Here is a 14,067-nt window from a genome sequence, read left to right as displayed (position 1 = left end):
CTGTCTAGCATTAGATGAAAAAATCCCGTTTCCAACGAAATCCTCAAAGAGGTCCAAACATCCACTTGCAGACTTTAAAAACAGAGTGTTTCCAAATCGCTCTATGAAAAGAAAGCTTAAACTCTGTGAGTGGAACGCACGAATTACAAACTGGTTTCTGAGAATGATTCACTCTAGTTTTTATACGAAGATATTTCCTTTTCTACCGTGGAACCCAAAGCGCTTGAAATCTCCACTTGCAAATTCCACAAAAAGAGGGTTTCAAATCTGCACTGTCTAAAGGAAGGTTCAACTCTGTGAGTTGAACGCACGCAGCCCAAAGAAGTTACTGAGAATTCTTCTGTCTAGCAATAGATGAAAAAATCCCGTTTCCAACGAAATCCTCAAAGAGGTCCAAATATCCACTTGCAGAATTTACAAACAGAGTGTTTCCAAACTGTTCTATTGAAAGAAAGGTTAAACTCTGTGAGTGGAACGCACACAACACAAAGTGGTTTCTGAGAATGATTCTCTCTAGTTTTTATACAAAGATATTTCCTTTTCTACCGTTGGCCACAAAGCGCTTGAAATCTCCACTTGCAAATTCCACAAAAAGAGGTTTTCAAATCTGTTCTGTCTAAAGGAAGGATCAACTCTGTGAGTTGAACACACGCAACCCAAAGAAGTTACTGAGAATTCTTCTGTCTAGCATTAGATGAAAAAATCCCGTTTCCAACGAAATCCTCAAAGAGGTCCAAATATCCACTTGCAGACTTTACAAACAGAGTGTTTCCAAACTGTTCTATTGAAAGAAAGGTTAAACTCTGTGAGTGGAACGCACACAACACAAAGTGGTTTCTGAGAATGATTCTCTCTAGTTTTTATACAAAGATATTTCCTTTTCTACCGTAGGCCTCAAAGCGCTTGAAATCTCAATTTGCAAATTCAACAAAAAGAGGGTTTCAAATCTGCTCTGTCTAAAGGAAGGTTCAATTCTGTGAGTTGCACACACACATCCCAAAGAAGTTACTGAGAATTCTTCTGTCTAGCATTAGATGAAGAAATCCCGTTTCCAACGAAAACCTCAAAGAGGTCCAAATATCCACTTGCAGACTTTGAAAACAGAGTGTTTCCAAACCGCTCTATGAAAAGAAAGCTTAAACTCTGTGAGTGGAACGCACGCATTACAAATTTGTTTCTGAGAATGATTCACTCTAGCTTTTATACGAAGATATTACCTTTTCTACCGTGGGCCCCAAAGCGCTTGAAATCTCCACTTGCAAATTCCACAAAAAGAGGGTTTCAAATCTGCACTGTCTAAAGGAAGGTTCAACTCTGTGAGTTGAACGCACGCAACGCAAAGAAGTTACTCAGAATTCTTCTGTCTAGCATTAGATGAAAAAATCCCGTTTCCAACGAAATCCTCAAAGAGGTCTAAATATCCACTTGCAGACTTTACAAACAGAGTGTTTCCAAACTGTTCTATGAAAAGAAAGGTTAAACTCTGTGAGTAGAACGCACGCATTACAAAGTGGTTTCTGAGAATGATTCACCCTAGTTTTTATACAAAGATATTTCCTTTTCTACCGTGGGCCCCAAAGCGCTTGAAATATCCACTTGCAAATTCCACAAAAAGAGGGTTTCAAATCTGCTCTGCCTAAAGGAAGGTTCAACTCTGTGAGTTGAACACACGCAACCCAAAGAAGTTACTGAGAATTCTTCTGTCTAGCATTAGATGAAAAAATCCCGTTTCCAACGAAAACCTCAAAGAGGTCCAAATATCCACTTGCAGACTTTACAAACTGTGTGTTTCCAAACTGCTCTATGAAAAGAAAGCTTAAACTCTGTGAGTGGAACGCACGCATTACAAAGTGGTTTCTGAGAATGATTCTCTCTAGTTTTTATACGAAGATATTTCCTTTTCTACCGTGGGCCCCAAAGCGCTTGAAATCTCCACTTGCAAATTCCACAAAAAGAGGGTTTCAAGTCTGCTCTGCCTAAAGGAAGGTTCAACTCTGTGACTTGAACACACGCAACCCAAAGAAGTTACTGAGAATTCTTCTGTCTAGCATTAGATGAAAAAATCCCGTTTCCAACGAAATCCTCAAAGAGGTCCAAATATCCACTTGCAGACTCTACAAACAGAGTGTTTCCAAACTGTTCTATTGAAAGAAAGGTTAAACTCTGTGAGTGGAACGCACACAACACAAAGTGGTTTCTGAGAATGATTCTCTGTAGTTTTTATACAAAGATATTTCCTTTTCTACCGTAGGCCCCAAAGCGCTTGAAATCTCAATTTGCAAATTCAACAAAAAGAGGGTTTCAAATCTGCTCTGCCTAAAGGAAGGTTCAACTCTGTGAGTTGAACACACGCAGCCCAAAGAAGTTACTGAGAATTCTTCTGTCTAGCATTAGACGAAGAAATCCCGTTTCCAACGAAAATCTCAAAGAGGTCCAAATATCCACTTGCAGACTTTACAAACAGTGTGTTTCCAAACTGCTCTATGAAAAGAAAGCTTAAACTCTGTGAGTGGAACGCACGCATTACAAAGTGGTTTCTGAGAATGATTCTCTCTAGTTTTTATACGAAGATATTTCCTTTTCTACCGTGGGCCCCAAAGCGCTTGAAATCTCCACTTGCAAATTCCACAAAAAGAGGGTTTCAAGTCTGCTCTGCCTAAAGGAAGGTTCAACTCTGTGAGTTGAACACACGCAAACCAAAGAAGTTACTGAGAATTCTTCTGTCTAGCATTAGATGAAGAAATTCCGTTTCCAACGAAATCCTCAAAGAGGTCCAAATATCCACTTGCAGACCTTACAAACAGAGTGTTTCCAAACTGCTCTATGAAAAGAAAGCTTAAACTCTGTGAGTGGAACGCACACATCACAAAGTGGTTTCTGAGAATGATTCTCTCTAGTTTTTATACAAAGATATTTCCTTTTCTACCGTTGGCCACAAAGCGCTTGAAATCTCCACTTGCAAATTCCACAGAAAGAGGGTTTCAAATCTGTTCTGTCTAAAGGAAGGATCAACTCTGTGAGTTGAACACACGCAACCCAAAGAAGTTACTGAGAATTCTTCTGTCTAGCATTAGATGAAAAAATCCCGTTTCCAACGAAATCCTCAAAGAGGTCTAAATATACACTTGCTGACCTTACACACAGAGTGTTTCCAAACTGCTCTATGAAAAGAAAGGTTAAACTCTGTGAGGGGAATGCACACAACACAAAGTGATTTCTGAGAATGATTCTCTCTAGTTTTTATACGAAGATATTTCCTTTTCTACCGTGGAACCGAAAGCGCTTGAAATCTCCACTTGCAAATTCCACAAAAAGAGGGTTTCAAATCTGCTCTGTCTAAAGGAAGGTTCAACTCTGTGAGTTGAACACACACAGCCCAAAGAAGTTACTGAGAATTCTTCTGTCTAGCATTAGATGAAAAAATCCCGTTTCCAACGAAATCCTCAAAGAGGTCCAAATATCCACTTGCAGACTTTACAAACAGAGTGTTTCCAAACTGTTCTATTGAAAGAAAGGTTAAACTCTGTGAGTGGAACGCACACAACACAAAGTGGTTTCTGAGAATGATTCTCTCTAGTTTTTATACAAAGATATTTCCTTTTCTACCGTTGGCCACAAAGCGCTTGAAATCTCCAATTGCAAATTCCACAGAAAGAGGGTTTCAAATCTGTTCTGTCTAAAGGAAGGATCAACTCTGTGAGTTGAACACACGCAACCCAAAGAAGTTACTGAGAATTCTTCTGTCTAGCATTAGATGAAAAAATCCCGTTTCCAACGAAATCCTCAAAGAGGTCTAAATATACACTTGCTGACCTTACACACAGAGTGTTTCCAAACTGCTCTATGAAAAGAAAGGTTAAACTCTGTGAGGGGAAAGCACACAACACAAAGTGATTTCTGAGAATGATTCTCTCTAGTTTTTATACGAAGATATTTCCTTTTCTACCGTGGGCCCCAAAGCGCTTGAAATCTCCACTTGCAAATTCCACAAAAAGAGGGTTTCAAATCTGCTCTGCCTAAAGGAAGGTTCAACTCTGTGAGTTGAACACACGCAGCCCAAAGAAGTTACTGAGAATTCTTCTGTCTAGCATTAGATGAAAAAATCCCGTTTCCAACGAAATCCTCAAAGAGGTCCAAATATCCACTTGCAGACTTTACAAACAGAGTGTTTTCAAACTGTTCTATTGAAAGAAAGGTTAAACTCTGTGAGTGGAACGCACACAACACAAAGTGGTTTCTGAGAATGATTCTCTCTAGTTTTTATACAAAGATATTTCCTTTTCTACCGTAGGCCCCAAAGCGCTTGAAATCTCAATTTGCAAATTCAACAAAAAGAGGGTTTCAAATCTGCTCTGTCTAAAGGAAGGTTCAATTCTGTGAGTTGCACACACACATCCCAAAGAAGTTACTGAGAATTCTTCTGTCTAGCATTAGATGAAGAAATCCCGTTTCCAACGAAAACCTCAAAGAGGTCCAAATATCCACTTGCAGACTTTACAAACAGTTTGTTTCCAAACTGCTCTATGAAAAGAAAGCTTAAACTCTGTGAGTGGAACGCACGCATTACAAAGTGGTTTCTGAGAATGATTCTCTCTAGTTTTTATACGAAGATATTTCCTTTTCTACCGTGGGCCCCAAAGCGCTTGAAATCTCCACTTGCAAATTCCACAAAAAGAGGGTTTCAAATCTGCTCTGCCTAAAGGAAGGTTCAACTCTGTGACTTGAACACACGCAACCCAAAGAAGTTACTGAGAATTCTTCTGTCTAGCATTAGATGAAAAAATCCCGTTTCCAACGAAATCCTCAAAGAGGTCCAAACATCCACTTGCAGACTTTAAAAACAGAGTGTTTCCAAATCGCTCTATGAAAAGAAAGCTTAAACTCTGTGAGTGGAACGCACGAATTACAAACTGGTTTCTGAGAATGATTCACTCTAGTTTTTATACGAAGATATTTCCTTTTCTACCGTGGAACCCAAAGCGCTTGAAATCTCCACTTGCAAATTCCACAAAAAGAGGGTTTCAAATCTGCACTGTCTAAAGGAAGGTTCAACTCTGTGAGTTGAACGCACGCAGCCCAAAGAAGTTACTGAGAATTCTTCTGTCTAGCAATAGATGAAAAAATCCCGTTTCCAACGAAATCCTCAAAGAGGTCCAAATATCCACTTGCAGAATTTACAAACAGAGTGTTTCCAAACTGTTCTATTGAAAGAAAGGTTAAACTCTGTGAGTGGAACGCACACAACACAAAGTGGTTTCTGAGAATGATTCTCTCTAGTTTTTATACAAAGATATTTCCTTTTCTACCGTTGGCCACAAAGCGCTTGAAATCTCCACTTGCAAATTCCACAAAAAGAGGTTTTCAAATCTGTTCTGTCTAAAGGAAGGATCAACTCTGTGAGTTGAACACACGCAACCCAAAGAAGTTACTGAGAATTCTTCTGTCTAGCATTAGATGAAAAAATCCCGTTTCCAACGAAATCCTCAAAGAGGTCCAAATATCCACTTGCAGACTTTACAAACAGAGTGTTTCCAAACTGTTCTATTGAAAGAAAGGTTAAACTCTGTGAGTGGAACGCACACAACACAAAGTGGTTTCTGAGAATGATTCTCTGTAGTTTTTATACAAAGATATTTCCTTTTCTACCGTAGGCCTCAAAGCGCTTGAAATCTCAATTTGCAAATTCAACAAAAAGAGGGTTTCAAATCTGCTCTGTCTAAAGGAAGGTTCAATTCTGTGAGTTGCACACACACATCCCAAAGAAGTTACTGAGAATTCTTCTGTCTAGCATTAGATGAAGAAATCCCGTTTCCAACGAAAACCTCAAAGAGGTCCAAATATCCACTTGCAGACTTTGAAAACAGAGTGTTTCCAAACCGCTCTATGAAAAGAAAGCTTAAACTCTGTGAGTGGAACGCACGCATTACAAATTTGTTTCTGAGAATGATTCACTCTAGCTTTTATACGAAGATATTACCTTTTCTACCGTGGAACCCAAAGCGCTTGAAATCTCCACTTGCAAATTCCACAAAAAGAGGGTTTCAAATCTGCACTGTCTAAAGGAAGGTTCAACTCTGTGAGTTGAACGCACGCAACGCAAAGAAGTTACTCAGAATTCTTCTGTCTAGCATTAGATGAAAAAATCCCGTTTCCAACGAAATCCTCAAAGAGGTCTAAATATCCACTTGCAGACTTTACAAACAGAGTGTTTCCAAACTGTTCTATGAAAAGAAAGGTTAAACTCTGTGAGTAGAACGCACGCATTACAAAGTGGTTTCTGAGAATGATTCACCCTAGTTTTTATACAAAGATATTTCCTTTTCTACCGTGGGCCCCAAAGCGCTTGAAATATCCACTTGCAAATTCCACAAAAAGAGGGTTTCAAATCTGCTCTGCCTAAAGGAAGGTTCAACTCTGTGAGTTGAACACACGCAACCCAAAGAAGTTACTGAGAATTCTTCTGTCTAGCATTAGACGAAGAAATCCCGTTTCCAAAGAAAACCTCAAAGAGGTCCAAATATCCACTTGCAGACTTTACAAACAGTGTGTTTCCAAACTGCTCTATGAAAAGAAAGCTTAAACTCTGTGAGTGGAACGCACGCATTACAAAGTGGTTTCTGAGAATGATTCTCTCTAGTTTTTATACGAAGATATTTCCTTTTCTACCGTGGGCCCCAAAGCGCTTGAAATCTCCACTTGCAAATTCCACAAAAAGAGGGTTTCAAGTCTGCTCTGCCTAAAGGAAGGTTCAACTCTGTGACTTGAACACACGCAACCCAAAGAAGTTACTGAGAATTCTTCTGTCTAGCATTAGATGAAAAAATCCCGTTTCCAACGAAATCCTCAAAGAGGTCCAAATATCCACTTGCAGACTTTACAAACAGAGTGTTTCCAAACTGTTCTATTGAAAGAAAGGTTAAACTCTGTGAGTGGAACGCACACAACACAAAGTGGTTTCTGAGAATGATTCTCTCTAGTTTTTATACAAAGATATTTCCTTTTCTACCGTAGGCCCCAAAGCGCTTGAAATCTCAATTTGCAAATTCAACAAAAAGAGGGTTTCAAATCTGCTCTGTCTAAAAGAAGGTTCAATTCTGTGAGTTGAACACACACATCCCAAAGAAGTTACTGAGAATTCTTCTGTCTAGCATTAGATGAAGAAATCCCGTTTCCAACGAAAACCTCAAAGAGGTCCAAATATCCACTTGCAGACTTTGAAAACAGAGTGTTTCCAAACAGCTCTATGAAAAGAAAGCTTAAACTCTGTGAGTGGAACGCACGCATTACAAATTTGTTTCTGAGAATGATTCACTATAGCTTTTATACGAAGATATTACCTTTTCTACCGTGGAACCCAAAGCGCTTGAAATCTCCACTTGCAAATTCCACAAAAAGAGGGTTTCAAATCTGCACTGTCTAAAGGAAGGTTCAACTCTGTGAGTTGAACGCACGCAACGCAAAGAAGTTACTGAGAATTCTTCTGTCTAGCATTAGATGAAAAAATCCCGTTTCCAACGAAATCCTCAAAGAGGTCTAAATATCCACTTGCAGACTTTACAGAGTGTTTCCAAACTGTTCTATGAAAAGAAAGGTTAAACTCTTTGAGTGGAACGCACGCATTACAAAGTGGTTTCTGAGAATGATTCACTCTAGTTTTTATACAAAGATATTTCCTTTTCTACCGTGGGCCCCAAAGCGCTTGAAATATCCACTTGCAAATTCCACAAAAAGAGGGTTTCAAATCTGCTCTGCCTAAAGGAAGGTTCAACTCTGTGAGTTGAACAAACGCAACCCAAAGAAGTTACTGAGAATTCTTCTGTCTAGCATTAGACGAAGAAATCCCGTTTCCAACGAAAACCTCAAAGAGGTCCAAATATCCACTTGCAGACTTTACAAACAGTGTGTTTCCAAACTGCTCTATGAAAAGAAAGCTTAAACTCTGTGAGTGGAACGCACGCATTACAAAGTGGTTTCTGAGAATGATTCTCTCTAGTTTTTATACGAAGATATTTCCTTTTCTACCGTGGGCCCCAAAGCGCTTGAAATCTCCACTTGCAAATTCCACAAAAAGAGGGTTTCAAGTCTGCTCTGCCTAAAGGAAGGTTCAACTCTGTGAGTTGAACAAACGCAACCCAAAGAAGTTACTGAGAATTCTTCTGTCTAGCATTAGATGAAGAAATTCCGTTTCCAACGAAATCCTCAAAGAGGTCCAAACATCCACTTGCAGACTTTACAAACAGAGTGTTTCCAAACTGTTCTATGAAAAGAAAGGTTAAACTCTGTGAGTGGAACGCACGCATTACAAAGTGGTTTCTGAGAATGATTCACTCTAGTTTTTATACGAAGATATTTCCTTTTCTACCGTGGAACCCAAAGCGCTTGAAATCTCCACTTGCAAATTCCACAAAAAGAGGGTTTCAAATCTGCTCTGTCTAAAGGAAGGTTCAACTCTGTGAGTTGAACACACGCAAACCAAAGAAGTTACTGAGAATTCTTCTGTCCAGCATTAGATGAAAAAATCCCGTTTCCATCGAAATCCTCAAAGAGGTCCAAATATCCACTTGCAGACCTTACAAACAGAGTGTTTCCAAACTGCTCTATTGAAAGAAAGGTTAAACTCTGTGAGTGGAACGCACACATCACAAAGTGGTTTCTGAGAATGATTCTCTCTAGTTTTTATACGAAGATATTTCCTTTTCTACCGTGGAACCGAAAGCGCTTGAAATCTCCACTTGCAAATTCCACAAAAAGAGGGTTTCAAATCTGCTCTGTCTAAAGGAAGGATCAACTCTGTGAGTTGAACAAAAGCAACCCAAAGAAGTTACTGAGAATTCTTCTGTCTAGCATTAGATGAAAAAATCCCGTTTCCAACGAAATCCTCAAAGAGGTCTAAATATACACTTGCTGACCTTACACACAGAGTGTTTCCAAACTGCTCTATGAAAAGAAAGGTTAAACTCTGTGAGGGGAATGCACACAACACAAAGTGGTTTCTGAGAATGATTCTCTCTAGTTTTTATACGAAGATATTTCCTTTTCTACCGTAGGCCCCAAAGCGCTTGAAATCTCAATTTGCAAATTCAACAAAAAGAGGGTTTCAAATCTGCTCTGTCTAAAGGAAGGTTCAATTCTGTGAGTTGCACACACACATCCCAAAGAAGTTACTGAGAATTCTTCTGTCTAGCATTAGATGAAGAAATCCCGTTTCCAACGAAAACCTCAAAGAGGTCCAAATATCCACTTGCAGACTTTACAAACAGTGTGTTTCCAAACTGCTCTATGAAAAGAAAGCTTAAACTCTGTGAGTGGAACGCACGCATTACAAAGTGGTTTCTGAGAATGATTCTCTCTAGTTTTTATACGAAGATATTTCCTTTTCTACCGTGGGCCCCAAAGCGCTTGAAATCTCCACTTGCAAATTCCACAAAAAGAGGGTTTCAAATCTGCTCTGCCTAAAGGAAGGTTCAACTCTGTGACTTGAACACACGCAACCCAAAGAAGTTACTGAGAATTCTTCTGTCTAGCATTAGATGAAAAAATCCCGTTTCCAACGAAATCCTCAAAGAGGTCCAAATATCCACTTGCAGACTTTACAAACAGAGTGTTTCCAAACTGTTCTATTGAAAGAAAGGTTAAACTCTGTGAGTGGAACGCACACAACACAAAGTGGTTTCTGAGAATGATTCTCTCTAGTTTTTATACAAAGATATTTCCTTTTCTACCGTTGACCACAAAGCGCTTGAAATCTCCACTTGCAAATTCCACAAAAAGAGGTTTTCAAATCTGTTCTGTCTAAAGGAAGGATCAACTCTGTGAGTTGAACACACGCAACCCAAAGAAGTTACTGAGAATTCTTCTGTCTAGCATTAGATGAAAAAATCCCGTTTCCAACGAAATCCTCAAAGAGGTCCAAATATCCACTTGCAGACTTTACAAACAGAGTGTTTCCAAACTGTTCTATTGAAAGAAAGGTTAAACTCTGTGAGTGGAACGCACTTAACACAAAGTGGTTTCTGAGAATGATTCTCTCTAGTTTTTATACAAAGATATTTCCTTTTCTACCGTAGGCCTCAAAGCGCTTGAAATCTCAATTTGCAAATTCAACAAAAAGAGGGTTTCAAATCTGCTCTGTCTAAAGGAAGGTTCAATTCTGTGAGTTGCACACACACATCCCAAAGAAGTTACTGAGAATTCTTCTGTCTAGCATTAGATGAAGAAATCCCGTTTCCAACGAAAACCTCAAAGAGGTCCAAATATCCACTTGCAGACTTTGAAAACAGAGTGTTTCCAAACCGCTCTATGAAAAGAAAGCTTAAACTCTGTGAGTGGAACGCACGCATTACAAATTTGTTTCTGAGAATGATTCACTCTAGCTTTTATACGAAGATATTACCTTTTCTACCGTAGAACCCAAAGCGCTTGAAATCTCCACTTGCAAATTCCACAAAAAGAGGGTTTCAAATCTGCACTGTCTAAAGGAAGGTTCAACTCTGTGAGTTGAACGCACGCAACGCAAAGAAGTTACTCAGAATTCTTCTGTCTAGCATTAGATGAAAAAATCCCGTTTCCAACGAAATCCTCAAAGAGGTCTAAATATCCACTTGCAGACTTTACAAACAGAGTGTTTCCAAACTGTTCTATGAAAAGAAAGGTTAAACCCTGTGAGTGGAACGCACGCATTACAAAGTGGTTTCTGAGAATGATTCACCCTAGTTTTTATACAAAGATATTTCCTTTTCTACCGTGGGCCCCAAAGCGCTTGAAATATACACTTGCAAATTCCACAAAAAGAGGGTTTCAAATCTGCTCTGCCTAAAGGAAGGTTCAACTCTGTGAGTTGAACACACGCAACCCAAAGAAGTTACTGAGAATTCTTCTGTCTAGCATTAGACGAAGAAATCCCGTTTCCAACGAAAACCTCAAAGAGGTCCAAATATCCACTTGCAGACTTTACAAACAGTGTGTTTCCAAACTGCTCTATGAAAAGAAAGCTTAAACTCTGTGAGTGGAACGCACGCATTACAATGTGGTTTCTGAGAATGATTCTCTCTAGTTTTTATACGAAGATATTTCCTTTTCTACCGTGGGCCCCAAAGCGCTTGAAATCTCCACTTGCAAATTCCACAAAAAGAGGGTTTCAAGTCTGCTCTGCCTAAAGGAAGGTTCAACTCTGTGACTTGAACACACGCAACCCAAAGAAGTTACTGAGAATTCTTCTGTCTAGCATTAGATGAAAAAATCCCGTTTCCAACGAAATCCTCAAAGAGGTCCAAATATCCACTTGCAGACTTTACAAACAGAGTGTTTCCAAACTGTTCTATTGAAAGAAAGGTTAAACTCTGTGAGTGGAACGCACACAACACAAAGTGGATTCTGAGAATGATTCTCTCTAGTTTTTATACAAAGATATTTCCTTTTCTACCGTAGGCCCCAAAGCGCTTGAAATCTCAATTTGCAAATTCAACAAAAAGAGGGTTTCAAATCTGCTCTGTCTAAAAGAAGGTTCAATTCTGTGAGTTGAACACACACATCCCAAAGAAGTTACTGAGAATTCTTCTGTCTAGCATTAGATGAAGAAATCCCGTTTCCAACGAAAACCTCAAAGAGGTCCAAATATCCACTTGCAGACTTTACAAACAGTGTGTTTCCAAACTGCTCTATGAAAAGAAAGCTTAAACTCTGTGAGTGGAACGCACGCATTACAAAGTGGTTTCAGAGAATGATTCTCTCTAGTTTTTATACGAAGATATTTCCTTTTCTACCGTGGGCCCCAAATCGCTTGAAATCTCCACTTGCAAATTCCACAAAAAGAGGGTTTCAAATCTGCTCTGCCTAAAGGAAGGTTCAACTCTGTGACTTGAACACACGCAACCCAAAGAAGTTACTGAGAATTCTTCTGTCTAGCATTAGATGAAAAAATCCCGTTTCCAACGAAATCCTCAAAGAGGTCCAAACATCCACTTGCAGACTTTAAAAACAGAGTGTTTCCAAATCGCTCTATGAAAAGAAAGCTTAAACTCTGTGAGTGGAACGCACGAATTACAAACTGGTTTCTGAGAATGATTCACTCTAGTTTTTATACGAAGATATTTCCTTTTCTACCGTGGAACCCAAAGCGCTTGAAATCTCCACTTGCAAATTCCACAAAAAGAGGGTTTCAAATCTGCAATGTCGAAAGGAAGGTTCAACTCTGTGAGTTGAACGCACGCAGCCCAAAGAAGTTACTGAGAATTCTTCTGTCTAGCATTAGATGAAAAAATCCCGTTTCCAACGAAATCCTCAAAGAGGTCCAAATATCCACTTGCAGACTTTACAAACAGAGTGTTTCCAAACTGTTCTATTGAAAGAAAGGTTAAACTCTGTGAGTGGAACGCACACAACACAAAGTGGTTTCTGAGAATGATTCTCTCTAGTTTTTATACAAAGATATTTCCTTTTCTACCGTTGGCCACAAAGCGCTTGAAATCTCCACTTGCAAATTCCACAAAAAGAGGTTTTCAAATCTGTTCTGTCTAAAGGAAGGATCAACTCTGTGAGTTGAACACACGCAACCCAAAGAAGTTACTGAGAATTCTTCTGTCTAGCATTAGATGAAAAAATCCCGTTTCCAACGAAATCCTCAAAGAGGTCCAAATATCCACTTGCAGACTTTACAAACAGAGTGTTTCCAAACTGTTCTATTGAAAGAAAGGTTAAACTCTGTGAGTGGAACGCACACAACACAAAGTGGTTTCTGAGAATGATTCTCTCTAGTTTTTATACAAAGATATTTCCTTTTCTACCGTAGGCCTCAAAGCGCTTGAAATCTCAATTTGCAAATTCAACAAAAAGAGGGTTTCAAATCTGCTCTGTCTAAAGGAAGGTTCAATTCTGTGAGTTGCACACACACATCCCAAAGAAGTTACTGAGAATTCTTCTGTCTAGCATTAGATGAAGAAATCCCGTTTCCAACGAAAACCTCAAAGAGGTCCAAATATCCACTTGCAGACTTTGAAAACAGAGTGTTTCCAAACCGCTCTATGAAAAGAAAGCTTAAACTCTGTGAGTGGAACGCACGCATTACAAATTTGTTTCTGAGAATGATTCACTCTAGCTTTTATACGAAGATATTACCTTTTCTACCGTGGAACCCAAAGCGCTTGAAATCTCCACTTGCAAATTCCACAAAAAGAGGGTTTCAAATCTGCACTGTCTAAAGGAAGGTTCAACTCTGTGAGTTGAACGCACGCAACGCAAAGAAGTTACTCAGAATTCTTCTGTCTAGCATTAGATGAAAAAATCCCGTTTCCAACGAAATCCTCAAAGAGGTCTAAATATCCACTTGCAGACTTTACAAACAGAGTGTTTCCAAACTGTTCTATGAAAAGAAAGGTTAAACTCTGTGAGTGGAACGCACGCATTACAAAGTGGTTTCTGAGAATGATTCACTCTAGTTTTTATACAAAGATATTTCCTTTTCTACCGTGGGCCCCAAAGCGCTTGAAATGTCCACTTGCAAATTCCACAAAAAGAGGGTTTCAAGTCTGCTCTGCCTAAAGGAAGGTTCAACTCTGTGAGTTGAACAAACGCAACCCAAAGAAGTTACTGAGAATTCTTCTGTCTAGCATTAGATGAAGAAATTCCGTTTCCAACGAAATCCTCAAAGAGGTCCAAACATCCACTTGCAGACTTTACAAACAGAGTGTTTCCAAACTGTTCTATGAAAAGAAAGGTTAAACTCTTTGAGTGGAACGCACGCATTACAAAGTGGTTTCTGAGAATGATTCACTCTAGTTTTTATACGAAGATATTTCCTTTTCTACCGTGGAACCCAAAGCGCTTGAAATCTCCACTTGCAAATTCCACAAAAAGAGGGTTTCAAATCTGCTCTGTCTAAAGGAAGGTTCAACTCTGTGAGTTGAACACACGCAACCCAAAGAAGTTACTGAGAATTCTTCTGTCTAGCATTAGATGAAAAAATCCCGTTTCCATCGAAATCCTCAAAGAGGTCCAAATATCCACTTGCAGACCTTACAAACAGAGTGTTTCCAAACTGCTCTATTGAAAGAAAGGTTAAACTCTGTGAGT

The sequence above is a fragment of the Gorilla gorilla genome, chromosome 18, assembly GCF_029281585.2.
Source record: "Gorilla gorilla gorilla isolate KB3781 chromosome 18, NHGRI_mGorGor1-v2.1_pri, whole genome shotgun sequence".
Classification (NCBI taxonomy): Eukaryota; Metazoa; Chordata; class Mammalia; order Primates; family Hominidae; genus Gorilla; species Gorilla gorilla.
This window is presented reverse-complemented; position numbering follows the sequence as displayed.